Source organism: Plecotus auritus, assembly GCF_963455305.1.
Source record: "Plecotus auritus genome assembly, chromosome: 1".
NCBI classification, from domain to species: domain Eukaryota; kingdom Metazoa; phylum Chordata; class Mammalia; order Chiroptera; family Vespertilionidae; genus Plecotus; species Plecotus auritus.
The window spans coordinates 502,501-521,005 of record NC_137770.1 but is presented as its reverse complement, the minus strand read 5'-3'; positions in this window follow the sequence as shown (position 1 = coordinate 521,005).

The window sequence follows — 18,505 nt, the reverse complement described above, 5'->3', positions numbered from 1 at the left end:
GAAGAGAGAGGGACAGAAAGTTAGAAACATCGATGAGAGAGAGACATTGATCAGCTGCCTCCTGCACGCCCCCTACTGGGGATGTGCCTGCAACCCAGGTACATGCCCTTGACCGGAATCGATCCCGGGACCCTTCAGTCTGCAGGCCGACGCTCTATCCACTGAGCCCAACCGGTTAGGGCACGTGGCTTGTTTATAATTGGCAGGGATATCTCAGCTCTGGAGGCCTCCTGTGAGAAGCAATGGGTCCCAGCCCCACACTAGACCCCCAACCCAGGGATCCAGAGCTGGGAAGAGAAGTCCTCAGAGCTTCAGGATGTAAAAACCAGCAATGATTGTCACTGAGTGACATGGAGGCAGCTGGAGACCCAAGCGGTTCCTCTTAAAGGGCCAGCACAAGAACTTACAGGGTCCTGCTTCCTCTGAGCTCCAGGGGCAGGCGGTGGAATTGTGGGATCCAGGGACATACAAGGAAGTACTGGTTGTCTGGCATTAAGGCAGGAACTAAGGGTGGCTTTCCTCCAGACAGGCTGCTCCTAGGGTGTCATTGTTTCTGTGCTGTGAATTTCCCATCACATAGCTGCCTCGAAGACATATCTGAGGTTCCATCAGTGTGGTTCACACGGTTTGCTCTGCCCTGCTGATTCCCTGAGAACCCACCCCATCCAGATTGCAGCCCCACCCAAGCTGTTTGCAGCAGCCTTTCCATAGGAATGGCTTGTCCTGGCTCAGGCTTCAGACTCTCCTAAAATCTCTCAAACAAGCAGCAGCTGGCATCAGCGTGCCCCAAACCTATCAATAAGAGACCCAAGATCTGGCACTAGCACCAGCCTGCCCTGCTTCACAACTTGACTTTGCCTGGGCACTTCAATACCAAATACAAGTAGCAGCCATCTGCAGATCCCCCTGTAGCTCCTGTTTGGTGGCCCCAGGCAGTGGCTGACTCTACACCTCCCAGGAGGCCCTAGAGCCAGTGCACCCGGTGGACAGCTTTAGACCACACCAGATTACAACTCCACTAATTCAGGAAGTGGAGAAGCAGGAAGAGGAGGAGGAGGAGGAGGAGGAGGAGGAGGAGGAGGAGGAGGAGAGTAAAATATGAATAAAGCCATAGCCTGGTTGGCTCAGTGGATAGAGCAATGTCCTGCTGACTGAAGGATTCCAGGTTTGATTCTGGTCAGGGGCACATGCCTGGCTGGCAGGCATGCAGAAGGTGGCTGATCAGTGATTTTCTGTCATCATTGATGTTTCTCTCTCTCTCCTCCTTCCCCTCTGAGATCAATAAAAATAGAAACAAAATGATGGAAATACATATATATATATATATATATATATATATATATATATATATATATATATCAACAATTGAATCTAAGAAATGAAATAAATGAACAAAGTACCTAATGACAACTTATAAAAAAAATAGAACCTGAGGCATGGAAACATGGAACAGAATGATGAAACTCAGAGGGAAGAGGGAGGGGAGAGTGGAAAGGGATGAATCAAAGAACTCATATGCATATGCATGACCTATGGACATAGACAGGAGGGTAGAGAAGGCAGGGGTGGGGCACGAATGGGGTGTAAGGTTGACATGGTGGTAAAAGGGGGGACATCAGTAATACTCTCAACAGCAAAGAATTTTTAAAGAAAGAAATTAGAAAAGGAAGATCAAAATCACCTAAAATCAAGCAGAAGGAAGGAAAAATAAAGGTAAACAGAGATTAATGAAATCAACAGAGAAAAATGATTTAAAAAAAAAAACCAATGATGCCAACAGCTGAATCTTTGAAAAGATCAATAAAACTAACTCAGTGCTAACAAGACTGCCAAAGAGACAAATGACCAATATCAGAAATTAATTAGGAGACATAAACACGTTCCCCAGGGCATTCTTATGAGACCGGCATTCTTTGTGCAGTCAGTACAGAGAAAGAGTAAACTACAGACCTAAATCTCTCGTTAACATATTTACTAAAATCCTCAACAGAAGATTAGCCAATCCTACCAGCAATATAAGAAAATCATACTACACCATGACCAAGCAGGAATTATCCCAACAACTCAAAGCTGATTCCACATTTTTAAATCAACCAGTGTAATCCACCAGGTCAACTGGGTAGAGAAGAGAAGTCACCTGGTCATTAAAATCGACACAGAAAAGTGTGTGACAAAGCACAGCACTCACTCATGATCACACGCTTAGGCACGGGGGATAAAGGCCCTTCCTCACCCTGGTCCTGGGACTCCTGTAGTTATTATCATACTCAATTGTGGGGAGTTAAATGATCCCCTCAGATGGGGACAAAGTCAGAAAGGTCCACTCTCACCACCTCTATTCACATGGTACTTGACGCTTTAAGAAGAGCAAGAAGACGAGAAAAGTGCATGGAGACATTCCGATGTGAACCAACATACAAGGGGTCCCTCCTTGCAGGGGACATGTTCATCTATGAAGAGAAACCAGAAGAATCTGCTTCAGCATCACGGGTGAGTGTACAGAAACGGGGCTATTTGAGACGTATCCTCACGGCAGTGGTGCTGCCCGTGTGGGGCTGGCAAAGCAGCAGATAAGGGGACGGAACTGAGTTCTTGTGTGAAACCATCCCCAGAAACACAGCTTCTCCCAGAGGTGCAGCCTCCAGGAGGAACTGGGCAGCACACTGGTCCCAGAGTTCACCCTAAATCCCCTGCTGACTGGAGGGGCCACGTGTGTGCTCATTGAGCTGAGCCCACGGAACATGACATCTTCCGCCTCTTTGGGACAGGAAGTAGGTTTGCACTGGGAGCCAGGAGCCCCCTGAAGCCTGGCTGCCCCCTTCCTCCCACAGAAGCGGGGAGAGGGGTGCCCCTAGAGGTCACACTTCAGAGTGGGTTCCCAGGTCCCCAGAAAGCACACTGGGAGTGAAGCTGGGGAGGCGCTCAGTGAGCTTTTAAACTGACATTGAACCCCACATGCGTGTTGAAGGGAAGGGGGGCGGAAGTCCCTGTCTCCTCCTGGTACCTGGGAAAACGGACTTTTCCTCATTTAGGTTTGTATTCCCTCAGCCTCACGGAGCCCTGACCAACTGGCTCAGGCGGGTCCCCCACAACGAGGCCCAGCATCCACATGCAGGAGAGGGCGTCTGGGTGGTTCTTCTCTTTAAGTCTCTGGAGAGAGGTTCCGGCCCAGCTCCCCATGCACCCCTGTATCCTGGCCCCTGGGGCTGCCCTTCTGGGGGCCTCTCCATCCTGGTTCCCCTGGTTCTGGCAAACAGACAACCCCCAGGTCTGCTGTTCCCTGGCAGGACCCTGGATGCCTGCCAGCAGTGCGGGGCCTCCACAGTGTTAACTAGACATGGGAGGAGGGGGCCCTACCGTGTGGCTCAGTGGATAGAGCCTCAGCCTGCGGACTGAGGGGTCTCGGGTTTGATTCCTGTCATGGGCACGGACGTCCATTGCAAGCTCCCTCCATGCCTGCAAGAGGCACCTACTCACTGTGTCTCTATGGGCTCCCCCTCTCCCCTCCCTTCCACTTTCTCTAAAAATAAGAGGGAAATATCCTCGGGTGAGGATGAACACTACTAACTGAATAAAGAAATCTTTAAAAAATAGAAAGAAGGAAAGAAGTGGTAAGAGGTCACCCCAGAGCCCTCCCAGTGTTGCTCATTGGTTGAGCTTCGACCTATGAACCAAGAGGTCAGGGTTGGAGTCCTGGTCAGGGCACTTGCCTGGGCTGCTGCCTGGACCCCCAGTCGGAGGCATGCAGGAGACAACCAATCATTGATTCTCTCTCATCACTGATGTTTCCATCTCCCTCCCCTCCTTTCCTCTCTGAAATCAATAAAAATATTTTTTAAAATAAGAATAAAAAATGGAAAGGAAGAGAGAAGGAAGGCTTCGTGGTGTCTGACCTGTCCATGCCCTCCCCCTTCCCAGCGTGATCGCACTTTCCAAGTGGTGGTGGCCGCCTTCCCAGAAGAACAAGGGACCACAGTCCCAGATTCCGGTGTCTGTCTGTCCTCACCCGGGGCTGTGGGAGGATGGACACAGGTGGCCGCTCTCCTCTGAGAAGGGAGGTGCTCACCTGCCCCCCAGGATGACGTGGTGCCTCAACTCTCTCCCCAGTGTTTTGCTTCCAAGAGCCAACATATTCCTTTTTTATCTTTTTTCATCCTCACCCAAGGATATTTTTCCATTGCTTTTCAGAGAGAGAGAGGAAGGGAGGGAGGGTAAGAGGGAAACATTGATGTGAGAGAAACACATCAACTGGTTGCCTCCTGTACATGCCTTAAACAGGGCAAGGGACAGGGAGGGGCCTGCAAGCCAGATACAGGCCCTTGACAGGAATCAAACTCGAGACCCTTTGGTTCAAAGGCAACACTCTATCCAGTGAGTGAAACTAGCCATGGCCAGTACTCCATTTTAAATTTTAATTAACTAATTAATTAATTAATTAATTAAATTAATAATTTTTATTGTTGAAAGTATCACATATTTCCACTTTTTCCAGCATCCTTGAGTCCTTTCCCATCAGGGGTCGCCCCTAGGATGACAAGGTCAGGAATGCAGCCCAGGGTCACAGCTGCACCTTATATGCAGACTCCATGCAAATGGGGCTCTCCTCCTGCTCATAAAAGGGGGCCCTTGCCCAGCATGTGAGGGAGACACCTGGAACGCAAGTGCCTGAGACAGGACCCCAGCGGCTCCACCATGGACTTGGTGCCAAGCTGTGTTTTCCTCCTGATCATTTCTCAAGGTCATTCTCAGGAGTGGGGAGTGCTGAGACCTGTACCTGTGCCTGTGTGTGCTTCCATGTGATCCTAAGTCCCCCTGTGTCTCTGTGTTTGCAGGTGTCCAGTGTGAGGTGCAGCTGGTGGAGTCTTGGGGAGGCGTGGTGCAGCTTGGGGGATCTCTGAGACTCTCCTGTGCAGCCTCTGGATTCACCTTCAGAGACTATGGCATGAACTGGGTCCGCCAGGCTCCAGGGAAGGGACTGGAGTGGGTTGCATACACTGGTAGTGGTAGTGGTAATCCCATATACTACACCAACTCTGTGAAGGGCCGCTTCACCATCTCCAGGGACAACGCCAAGAGCACGCTGTTCCTGCAAATGAGCAGCCTGAGAACCGAGGACACGGCCATGTATTACTGTGCGAGAAACACAGTGAGGGGAAGTCAGTGTGAGCCCAGACACTAACCTCCCTGAGGATGCAGCAGTGCTGGGCTGCAGGGGTGCTCAGGACACCAGGGGGCGCTCAGGGCCCACAGCACAGAGAGCAGCCCCAGGAGCAGGGGCAGAGGGAGGTGGGAGGGAAGGGCCTTCCTGTTGGGCTCAGGGATTTCCTCTCAAGCTCTCAGCTGCCTCCAGGGAGGGCTCTTCCTTCTCATGTTCTCACTGCAGACAACAGTGAAGAAGGGGCAATGTGTTTGCAGGTGACATGTAGGCAGGGAGCGAGGACTCTCCTTCACCAAGTCTTTTATTTTCTGTTTCTCTTTCTCTGCCAGGAGACTATCCTCAGCACTCTCGTCTTCCTGGGTTTGGGAAACGTTCCCACCGAGAGAGACCCCTGCGCAGCTCAGGCCCCTGTGCCCACCTCATTACATGTCCATAGTAAATGAGAAGAATGATTACAAGTAAGCACATTGTGGTGCTGATGATGATGTTCATGATGATTGCAATGAAGATGATGGACTGAGACAGGAGCCCTGGTCTAATTGAATGAAGGCTCCTCATACAGACACACCGTCACCTTGGCTCCTCCAGTGAGGAATGTCCACTCTTCCAGTGAGTGTGGAGAGATTTCCTAAATGGGACCCCAATAAATTATGCAACTTGGGTGATTCATGGTGAGACCATGTGGTTAATCAACCCAAAGGTGTCCAAGTGAAAATACCTTGGACCTGGGAAGGTGTCACCTTCTAGAACAGAGGCACTGTGAGAATGTGCATGTAGGAAACAGGGGTCCCCTTCCCAACAGTTTGCACTGACAGGTTCCTTATTTCTCTTCATCCCTGCCTGTATGATCTTTAATGCTTCTACTTCAATCAACTCCTGCTCATCATTATTCAGGTATTTCCTACGATGATGCAAGCTGTCTCTATGATGCCCTGCAATTCCTTCTGGGCCTTCACTGCAGGAGGCTTTAAACCCACATGTCCAGTAACTCTCTGTCCATGAACATCAGGCACATTTCTGTCATGTGACTCAAATCAAGTCCAGCTTCCTCCCCTCCCTCATTTACACAATCACGTCTAATTTATGGGTAGTTACCCAGCAGCGCTTCCCTCTGGTACCAGAACCTGCTCCTGTCCCTGTGGCTGCTGTTGGCGATCCACATGTACAGTGGAGGCTAAGCAATTTCTGGGAAATTCTTTGTAAAATCACCCAAAATAAGACCCATTACAGACAATATTAGTAAATTAGCCTTGGTTAAAATTAAAGACTTTTGTCCCATCAAAGATTCCATTGCACAAATTAAAACATAAACCTAAGGAATGTATTTCCAAATCATGTGTCTGATGGCAGAATGTACACATAATACATTAAGGATGTTACATGTTTGTGGGAGAGCCCAGCACCCTCTGACCACAGTGACCTCCCAGGGGAAGGGGAGGGGGAACCTGGGATCATGGTTTCCTCTCCAGGTTGTACTTCCCTTTCCGATGAGAAATTCTATGGTAGGAATTCTCTTCCCTCACCTCCCTCTGAACCCCAACGTCACTGATGACACTCGACTGAGAAAACAGTTCAACCTCCATCCATCGTCATTTCAGCATAAGAATGATTGTGCGTTGTGCACATACATGATCACTGATTTTATTTCATGTCTTTTCTCCACTTAAAGCCATGACTATTTCTGATGTAACTATTAGAGGGCTCCTGCCATCGGACATGACCTTGCATATCAAATAGTTTGCACAGGAAGCTGCAGACACGATCACAAAATTTCCAACCTGAAGAATCACAGGTGTCTCACCTTTCTCTGCTTGGGAGGTAGTTTCTCAGATCAAAATAACATCATAAATTAAGATAATGAGAATGGCCGTCCTTTACTTTTAGTTTTTGTACAACAATAGGAAGTTTTTCTACAAAATTAGATTTTTAAAAATCTGGAAATGTGGATATATTAAGATTTTGAGATTCAGGAATGGTCTGAATAAATGCTAATCCCTTTGACAACCTGTTTGAAAGATACATGATAGTTAAATGTGTAACCTTCTCATCAAGTTCACAATTTCTTGAGAATGTAGGCTATTCTTGGACATAATTCCAATGTGCTCATGACCCAGGTGGTCCCCTATCCCTGAATTACATGGTGAGTGAGGTCAAGTGAAGAGATGCCCAAAGAGGGACTCCAGAATGACCATGGCAGGCTGACCTCAGGCCCTACACTCATAGGAAAGGCTGCCCCACCTGCAATTTCCCTTCAAGCTCCAGGGTACATCCTCCCCTGGGCTGGGCAGGCTCACAGCTCTCTCCTCACTAGGACTGAGGTCTCTGGGAAGGCAGAGTTGTGGTCTAGAAGAAGATGAGACTGCTGGGTCTTCTCCTGTGCCTGGTGACAGCCCCCAAGGTGAGGGTCTCAGGGGTCAGGCAGGGGTCATGGGATGGCTGTGAGTGCAAGTGATTGACAGGACTGACGCTCCTTGTCCCCAGGTGTCCTGTCCCAGGTGCAGCTGCAGGAATTGGGCTCAGGACTGGTGAAGTCCTCGCAGACCCTCTCCCTCACCTGCACTGTCTCTGGTTACTCCATCACCAGTGGTTACTGCTGGAGCTGGATTCGCCAGCCCCCGGGGAAGGAGCTGGTGTGGATGGGGTACATATATAGTAGTGGGAGCACATACTACAGCCCCTCCCTCAAGAGCCGAATCTCCATCTCCAGAGACACGTCCAAGAACCAGTTCTTCCTGAAGTTGAGCTCCGTGACCACCGAGGACACGGCCGTGTATTACTGTGCGAGAGACACAGTGAAGGAAAGTCATTGGGAGCCCAGACACTAACCTCCCTGAAGAGTCAGCAGGGTTGGGCTGCAGGGAGCACTCAGGACAGCGGGGGTGCTACTGGCCATCATGGGGTGATCAGGCCGCCAGGGGGTGCTAGGCAACCAAAGATCAGTGCATCCAGCCCAGGAGCAGGTGCCCTTGGAGCTTAAGGCCTGGGGTCCTGTTGTCGTCTGGGTTTTCCTCTTCATCTGACATTTGCTCCTGATCTTCTCCAGAGTCATGAACTAGAAATTATTCCTATTTGACAAAGTCCCATTTGCCATGAAACATTCTCAGGTTCTCACGTGGACAAAAGGCAGAGAGTCTTTTTGTTCCCAAATGACAATTAAACATCAAATCTTCTGACTTACATCAGCTAAATCCAACCAGAAGCTCTGCTGACTCAGCAGTGCAGCTCAGCCCCACACAGCTCAGGGTCCCAAGCAGCGGAAGGGAACCTGCGTCCTGTGACCCCAAAGCTAGAAAGGAAAGACCCCAGTGGTGAGGGTCATTGACTTGTCACCATGCTCAAAGCATGGAGAGTAGGTGACACCGGGCAGAGGCGGAGGGACGCACGGCAGCTTGGTACAGGTGTCCAGGCGATGACAAACACACACACCAGGGGACAAGGAGTGTTCATTATGCACAGAGTGAAAACCCTGGGAAGCACAGGAAAGTCCCTCAGGAAGTCAGATGTGCTTCGATAGAGCCCAGAGAGGAGATGGCTCAGGGATTTATTTTGTTGAGGTGGTTGTGGATGGGGAGGAATTCTTCCTACAGGGGCTTGTGCGATTTCTATCTCTTATTGACATCTGGAGAGGAGACCCATCATCATTTTTTTCAGATTCCCATGTGGGGCCAAGTGAGAAGAGGCAGGAATCAGCCATCCGTTTTCAGCAATCAAACAAAACAGATAATAAAGTATGGCTACCATTTTACTTAAAAAACTAGAGGTCAAGTGCACAAAATTTGTGCACATGAAGGGTCGCTAGGCCTTGCCAGGGATCAGGACTAATTGGGGCCTTCCGGTGCCGTCCAGGCCTTCCTTGGTTCGGTGCCACCCCTGGGTGGTCAGTGCACGTCATAGTGAGCAATCCCACTCCTGGTCTCCAGGTTGAACTTCTGTAGGGACACTTTGCATATTAGCCTTTTATACACATAGATTATAAAAATTCCACAAACAATGAAAAAAAGGGGTTATTACATGTGTACAAAAACGCCTATAAAAATGTGAAAAATAATGATCAATAAGATAATGATGATGATGATGATGGTAGTAGTGACCGTGATGGTGCTGATGGCCATAGAATGGGACAGGGGGTGTGGTCCATTGTCCTGGGTGGGATCTCTCCCCCATCCAAGGCCATCATTTTCTTGGAAGGCCCTGTATCCAATTTTACATGAGGCCTTTGTGGTTTCAAGTTCCAATGAAATCTAAAGAGGAGACTCCTGCTTTTATTATTTGATAAAAAGTCATTGTGTGTGGATAACCACCATGTCTACAAAATATGAGAACAATTAAAATAAGCAAATGATGATGATGATGGTGGTGGTGGACAGACACAAGGGCACTGGTCCACTGAAATGAAGGCTCCTCACACAGACATACCATCACCACAGCTCCTCCAGTGAGAGGTGTCCACTCCTCCTTCCAATGTAGAGAAATTTCATAAATGGGACCCCAACAAATTTTGTGGCTTGGGTGATTCAGGGAGAGACCATGGGAATAATGACCCCACAATTGTGCAAGTCCTAAATCTCTGGACCTGGAAAGGGGTCACCTTCTGAAACAGAGACTGTAAGAATGTGCATGTAGGAAACATTCTTAACTTGATAACATTCAAGTCACCCCCAGTTTGGAGTGACAGGTTCCAAATATCTCTTGATCCCTGCCTGCATGATCTTTAAAGTTTCTACTTCAATCAACTCCTGCTCATCGTTATTCACGTATTTCTTACGATGATGTGAGCTGTCTCTATGATGCCCTACACTTCCTTCTGGGCCTTCAGTGGAGGAGGCTTTAAACCCACATGTCCAGTAACTCTCTGTCCATGAACATCAGGCACATTTCTGTCATGTGACTCAAATCAAGTCCAGCTTCCTCCCCTCACCCAGTTCCACAATCACATCCAGATTTATGGGTAGTTACCCAGCAACAGGCCCCTCTGGTACCAGAACCTGCTCCAGTCCCTGAGGCCGCTGTAGCCAATCCATATGGGCAGCGGAGACTCAGCATTTTCTAGGGAGTTCTTTGTAAAATCACCCAAACAGGTGCCAATAAAGAAAATACTGGTGTTTTGAAATTTAATGAAAGTAAAACATTTGTCACACCAAGACTATCATCAAGGATATTTAAACCCACATGTCCAGTAAGGATATTTAAACCCACATGACAAGTTTAACATGAGCTTGCATTTAGGAATCATGTGCCTGATGGGGGAAGGTGTGTATTTCACATTAAGGATGTTGTATGTTATGGGGGAGAACCCAGCAGCATCTGACCACATTGACCTCCCAGGACAAGGGCAGAGGGAGGGTGGGAGGGAGGGATTCCCCTCAGGGTTGAAGTTCCCTTTCCTGTGAGAAATTCTATGGTGGAATTCTCCTCACGCACCTCCCTCTGAACCCAACATCACTGACGACACTAGACTGAGAAAGCAGGCCAATCTCCTTCCATCATCATTTCAACATATGAATATTTCTGTGTTGTGCACATACATGATCACTGTCTTTACTTCATGTCTTCTCTCCACATAGGGCCATGACCATTTCTGATGGAACTATGTGGTGTCTCATCAATCAGCCATGAGCTTGCATAAAGGAAGAGTGTGCACAGGAAGCTCACACCTGCCAGAATGGCGACCATCAACAAACCAACAAATGACAAGTGCTGGCGAGGGTGTGGAGCAAAGGAAACCCTCCTACTCTGCTGGTGGGAATGCAGGCAGGTGCAGCCACTATGAACACAGAATGGACTTTCCTCAAAAAATAAAAGATGGAACTGCCATTTCACCCAGTGATCCCACTTTTAGGATATATGCTAAGGGACCCCAAACATCAATCAGAAACAATGGGTGCACCCCTATGTGCATAACAGCACAATTTGCAATAGCTAAGATCTGGAAACAGCCCCAGTGCCCATGAGTAGCTGAGTGGATAAAAAGCTGTGGTACATTTATGCCACACAATACTATGCAGCAGTAAAAGAGAAGGATCTCTTACACTTTGGGACAGCGTGGAGGGACCTGGAGAGTATCATGGTAAGTGAAATAAGCCAATCCCAGAAAGACAAGTATCACATGATCTCATTCATATGTGGAACCTAATGAATAAAATAAACTGACAAAGAGAGTGGATCCAGAGACCTGGAAGCATGGAGCAGACTGGGGAATCTCAGAGGGAAGTCGTGGTAGGGTGGGTGGGTGGGAAGAGGTCAACCAACAAACTATGCATAGAGGCTTACTCCAGGGACACAGACAATAGGATGGTGAAGACCTGGGGCACCTGGGGCTGGGCTAGAAGGTGTCAATGTGGGATACAAGGGGACATGTGTAATACCCTCAACAATAAAGGTACAATTTAAAGAAAAAAGAATTAGGACTTGGACCCTCAGACACCCACTGAACATGGTCCCTGTGTCACCCATCTTCTCTCATGTGGGGTCAAGACCTCAGCTATGAAATACTGTGCCTCATGAATATGCAAAAGAGAGGAGGCAGAGGAGGGTAAATATGGGTAAGTCTGTGCCCTGAGGGCATCACCCACAGCCACACCCTCCCCTACAGAAGTGCTCCCAGCACTGCCCTCACCATGCACTGGAGCTGGAGAACCCTCCTCCTGGTGGCCATGGCAACAGGTAAGGGTCTCCCGTCCTGGTTAAGGAGGATCCAGGGAGAGTCCAGGGGCATTCCACTCACTCCTGTCTCCTCCCACAGGTGTCCACTCCCAGGTGCAGCTGGTGCAGTCTGGGGCTGAGGTGAGGAAGCCTGGGGCCTCCGTGAAGATCTCCTGCAAGGCTTCTGGATACGCCTTCACCAGCTACTACATGCACTGGGTGCGACAGGCCCCAGGACAGGGGCTTGAGTGGGTGGGGTGGGTTTACCCTGGAAATGGAAACACAAAATACGAGCAGAAATTCCAAGGCAGAGTCTCCGTGACTGGAGACAAGTCCACGAGCACAGCCTACATGGAGCTCAGCAGCCTGAGAGCCGAGGACACGGCCGTGTATTACTGTGCGAGAGACACAGTGAGGGGAAGTCAGTGTGAGCCCAGACACTAACCTCCCTGAGGAGGCAGCAGGGCTGGGCTGCAGGGAGCGTTCTTGACACCAGGGGGCGCTCAGGACCAACACAGTGCCCAGATCAGGAGCAGGTGCAGAGTTGAGCAAAGACACCATTTCCTGCTTTGTCTTAAAATAGTTTTGATCTGAGGCTCAGCCACAGAGCTCACAGGAAGCCCTGTCCTAGGTCTAGTTTTAGAGATTATGATTGTGAACAAAAAGGGGGCTCTGTTCTATGGATGAAAGGTGCCACATGCTAACCTGACACACTCAGGGGAGGCCTGCATGGCGGTTGTACAAACTCAGAGACCTAACATAACCATAGTAGATGGTCTGAAAATTAAATATTTAACTACAAACAGGTTATGGTGGGTAGTCATGTCCTAGGCCAGTATTTTCCCTACAAAGATCTACTTAGATCTTTCCTGAGCCCATTGGTCTTTTTGCCTCTAAGATAACATATTGGTGAGATGACTGGGTAACTTGTAACTTCCCTTTTTTTCCCCCTGGACCCCTCAGGGAACAACAAATGGCACCAGGACATTCTCTCATTGTGATTGTTATCAAGTTAATCTTCAACTGTTAATTATGTTAAACTATACCTTATCCATCTCTGTAAAAGAAGCACATGTCCATCATCTCACTTTTTACCCTATCCCAGAATTCTCCCCCCTTTCCTTTCTCCAACTCCTTAAAAGATCGCCAATGAATTTCATGTAACCCCTCTACATCCCTTCCTTTGATTGCAATGTGTAAATACAGATGTAACCTGCCAATCTCCGGAGCATTATCTCAATTCATTGAGGTTCTGCTTCCCGGCCTATGTCCACAGTTTGGCCCAAATAAACTCACAAAATTCTTCACAGATCTAAATGTTTTTTTTACGTTAACAGCTCTTTCTTTTTCACGACTGCATAGTGTTCCATGGTGTAGATGTACCACGGTTATCCAATCATCTGCTAATGGGCACTTAGGCTGTCTCCAAAGCTTAGCTGTTGTAAATTACACTGCTATGACCATAGGGGTGCATACATTCTTTCTGATGAGTGTTTTGGGTTTCTTAGGATGTATTCCTAGAAGTGGGATCACTGGGTCAAATGGGAGTTCCATTTTCAATTTTTAGATGGAACTCCATATTGTTTGCCATAATGACTGCCCCAGTCTGCATTGCTAATGGACCAACTAAACTGATGAACAAAAGTAGACCCAGAGCTGTAGAAGCATGAACAGACCATGGAACCTCAGAGGGAAGGCAGGGGAGTGGGGGTGGGAAGAGATGAACCAATGAACTTGTCTGCATATATGCCTCACCCGGGGACACAGACAATGGGGTAGTGAGGGCCTGGGGAGGGAATAGTAGCAAGCAGGAAGAGGATAATGGGGAGAAAATGGGGACCTATGTAATACTTCAACAATAAAGATTAGAAAAGAGAGAGAGAGAGAGTGAGAGAGAGCACCTCATGTTCACTATCCGGGCATCCAGTCCCGCCTAGCTCTCTCCCACCTCCATGTCACTCCTCACCTTCCCTCCTTCGCTTCAAATGCACAAACAGGGCTGCAAATGGTTATTCTCCAGAGCATTGGAGGTCTTGCTCCCCCACAGTTGTCATTCATTTGGTCCCAATAAAATCTTATCAAATATTCTCTACATGTTAGGACATTTCTTACATCAAATATTGTCTTTTCTTCATTTACAACACACGTTCATACACGTTTTTTCTCTGTGTGCAGAGGGAGGTTCACACCATTATTAAACACCTGCCACTGTTACAGAATTTACCAGGGGACCAGAAATACACAGGAGTGCCCGGAGATACAGGAAAACCCATTCATTTCCAGATGCACCAGTACCGTGACTCAGGGAGCCTGTGTCCAAACCCTGAGCAAGCCCATATGGAGGAGGAAGCTTTCTCTTTATACCCTTTGGTTTCTTTGTCCCCCAAACATGGATCGGACTTCCGGACCTTTTGGGGGCTTTGCAAAAAGCCCCGTGTGCTGGGATGGGGGCTATGTGACCACCCACAGGCCTGGCCTGGCGCCAGCGCTGATAACCCCTCTGGGGGTTGTGTATGGTTCATGGTTTATGGCCTCTGTGACGTGGGAGTGTTTAGTAAACAGGTCTTGCAAGACCAGATAATTAAGGAAGGAGCAGTGACTAGACTACAGGCTAACAGGAATGTGCATTAGGACTACTGATTAACTCGGTACAGAGTCAGGCTACGGGTCTCCTACATTCTTTCACAAATGTCTTATTTTCCTCATCACGACCTCCACAGGATGAATTCTAAGGAGTTCGCACCCTTTGGTGTGGGCACTGGTGCTCCAACCACTGAGCTACAGCAGCCAGGCTCCATGTGTAAATGATGGACACTCTCCCCTGTGAGAGGCTGGGAACAGGGCTTGTGCACACGCACAGCAGGGAAGTTGAGGGAAATGTGTGCTTTCGGGAGGCAGCTGTGTGCTTGTGAGAGTGGCAGCAGGTTAGAGATGGAGGCTGCGGCCACAGCATCCAGCCCAGCCTCTCCTGCCTCCTCACAGGCACATGTTAGAGTTTTGTGGACGATCTGATTGAGGAAAATAACAAGGAGAATCTTTCAGTCTCAAAATAAAAGCATCATCCAATGCAAATTCTTATTCCCAAACCCCAGAAAGCAACCTGGCCCACAGCGGGTGAAGGGGAGCAGAGGAAGTCCCATCCACACGCCTCTGGGGGAGCACCCCTGGGTCCTCATCAAAACCCCGAGGAAGGAGGACTCTCAGTCCTGGAAGCTGCCCCCAAAGGAATGGGGTCAGGGTGATAGGTCTCAGAAAAGGAGGGAGGGAGGGCAGGTAGGGACGGGACCCCTTGTGGCCAGCATCCTTGAGTCCTTTCCCATCTGGGGTCGCCCCTAGGATGACAAGGTCAGGCATGCTGCCCAGGGTCACAGCTGCACCTTATATGAAGACTTTATGCAAATGGGGCTCTCCTCCTGCTCATAAAAGGGGGCCCTTGCCCGGCATGTTGGGGAGACACCCAGAACCCAAGCACCTGAGACAGGACCCCAGCGGTTCCACCATGGACTTGGTCTCAAGCTGTGTTTTCCTCCTGATCATTTCTCAAGGTCATTCTCAGGAGTGGGGAGCGCTGAGACCTGTGCCTGTGCCTGTTTGTGCTTCCATGTGATTCTAAGTCCCCCTGTGTCTCTGTGTTTGCAGGTGTCCAGTGTGAGGTGCAGCTGGTGGAGTCTGGGGGAGGCCTGGTGCAGCCTGGGGGGTCTCTGAGACTCTCCTGTGCAGCCTCTGGATTCACCTTCAGTAGCTACGAAATGAACTGGGTCCGCCAGGCTCCAGGGAAGGGGCTGGAGTGGGTCGCATACATTAGTAGTGGTGGTGGTAGCACATACTACGCCGACTCTGTGAAGAGCCGCTTCACCATCTCCAGGGACAACGCCAAGAACACGCTGTACCTGCAAATGAGCAGCCTGAGAACCGAGGACACGGCCGTGTATTACTGTGCCAGAGACACAGTGAGGGGAAGTCAGTGTGAGCCCAGACACTAACCTCCCTGAGGAGACAGCAGGGCTGGGCTGCAGGGGGCATCCAGGACACCAGGGGGCACTCAGGAACCACAGCACAGAGAGCAGCCCCAGGAGCAGGGGCAGAGGGAGGCAGGAGGGAAGGGCCTTCCTGTTGGGCTCAGGGATTTCCTCTCAAGCTCTCAGCTGCCTCCAGGGAGGGCTCTTCCTTCTCATGTTCTCACTGCAGACAACAGTGAAGAAGGGGCATTGTGTGTGCAGGTGACATGTTGGCAGGGAGTGGGGACTCTCCTTCACGAAGTCTTTGTATGTTTTGTGTCTCTTTCTCTGCAATGAGATCATCCTCAGGGCTCTGGTCGTCCTGGGTTTGGGAAAGGTTCCCACCAAGCGATACCCCAGCACAGCCCAGGCCCCTGTGTGCTGAGCTCAGACTCGTGCCCCCATCTTTCCCTCTCACAGGCCCACCTGCCCCCACCTTTCCCTCTCACAGGCTCACCTGTCCCCACATTTCCCTCTAACAGGCCCACCTGCCCCCACCTTCCCTCTCACAGGCCCACCTGCCCCCACCTTTCCCTCTCACAAGCCCACCTGTCCTCACCTATCCCTCTCACAGGCCCACCTGCCCCCACCTTTGCCTCTCACAAGCCCACCTGTCCTCACCTTTCCCTCTCACAGGCCCACCTGCCCCCACCTTTCCCTCTCACAGGGTCACCTGCCCCCACCTTTCCCTCTCACGGGCCCACCTGCCCCCACCTTTCCCTCTCACAGGCCCACCTGCCCCCACCTTTCCCTATCACAGACCCACCTGCCCCCACCTTTTTCTCTGACAGGCCCACCTGTCCCCACCTTTCCCTCTCACACGCCCACCTGGGCCATCACGACCAGGATCATCCCCCAGGACCTCCCACCACAGCGCTCCGTCCTCCCTACCTGTTGAATGAAACACACAAGGGCTTTAATCTAACAGAAAGGAGTGGATAGAACTGGTCTCTATTTTGAATTTGTAGAGGTTAAGAAAGTAACAATATCTGTAATGACTAATACATGGAGTAAGACTAACACTACAGATTAAACATACATGAACTTCAAGAAGTCTAAGGAAACTCTCCAAATTGGAACACAGAATAAATTTTCCACAAAATCAAGTGTCAGGAATGTAAGAGACAATAAAGCAGTCAAATATCTATAATAATAAAAGCATAATATGCACATAGACAGAACAACAGAAAAGCAGAACATCCGTCCAGTCGGCCTTCCAGAAGACCACGCTATGCCACACACTGGTACCAGGCCAACCAATGGGGAAGCAATGTGATTGGATGGTGGGCCCCCCATTGCCCATGATTGCCCTGCAGAGGGAGGCCCAGGCCACCCTCTGTGGGGCAATTGATGGTGGGGGAGACTCTGCCATCAATCACCCTGCAGAAGGCTGGCTGAGGGACCCTACCCGTGAACAAATCTGTGCACTGGGCCTCTAGTATATACATGTAATAGGAATCCCAGAAAGAGGAGAGAGGGGGCCCCAAGAAAAATGTTTGAAGGAATCATTGCAAATAGTTTTTCAGAATTTGATGTAAACTATAAAGAGATCTAAGAACACCAAAGTACTCCAAGAAGAAATGAAAATAAACAACATTAAGTCATGGCACATTGAAGTCAAAGGGGTGAAAAAGAAAAAAATGCCCACGGGCAGCAAAGAAAAAACCACACCTGAGTCAAGAAACAAGATTAATAAAAACATCAAAGGTCACATGAAAAACTACCCAAACCAGAAGACAATGGAGTGACAACTCAAAGAGCTGAAGGAACATTGAAGGAACATCAACGTGGAATTCTAAACTAACAGAATATCTATTTCAAAACTGGATGAAATAAAATTACAAAATATCAGTTTTGTGAGATGCAGCTAGAGCAGTGCTTGGAGGAAAATGGACAGCATTAAATGCTTATGTTAGAAAACAATAAAGATCTTTAAAGCGGTCATCTAAGCCAGTGGTCGGCAAACTCATTAGTCAACAGAGCCAAATATCAACAGTACAACGATTGAAATTTCTTTTGAGAGCCAAAAACCGACTTCTGCACATGGGCCACGAAGTTTCAATCGCACTGTACGTGCGTGCCTGCACCTGGTATTTTGTGGAAGTGCCACACTCAAGGGGCCAAAGAGCCGCATGTGGCTCGTGAGCCGCAGTTTGCCAAACACTGATCTAAGCCTCCACTTTAAAAAATTGGAAAAGGGTGAGAACCAATTTGGAGGCAGAGGTAAATGCATGTTCCTGCTGCCTCCCACAACCACATGAAATGCACAACTAAGATAGAGAACAACCATAATTCTGGACTAAGGAGGTAAAGAAGAAAGCACACCAAGATAGGTAGGAAGGGTGGAGGTGGGGAGCAGGCTGGTCTGACACCCACATGTGGCATGTTTTTAATTGGCAGGAATATCTCAGCTCTGGGGGCCTCCAGTGAGAAGCAAAGAGTCCCAGTCCCACACCGGACCCCCAACCCAGGGTTCCAGACCTGGGAAGAGAAGTCCTCAGAGCTTCAGGATGTAAAAACCAGCAATGATTGTCGCTGAGTGACATGGGGGAAGCTGGAGATCCAGGCTGTTCCTCTTAAAGGGCCAGCACAGGAACTAGCAGGGTCCCCCCTCCTTTGAGCTCCAAGGAGCAGATGGTGGAATTAGAGGATCCAGAGATATATGGGAAAGAACTGGATTCTTCAGTATTAGGGCAGGAACTTGGGG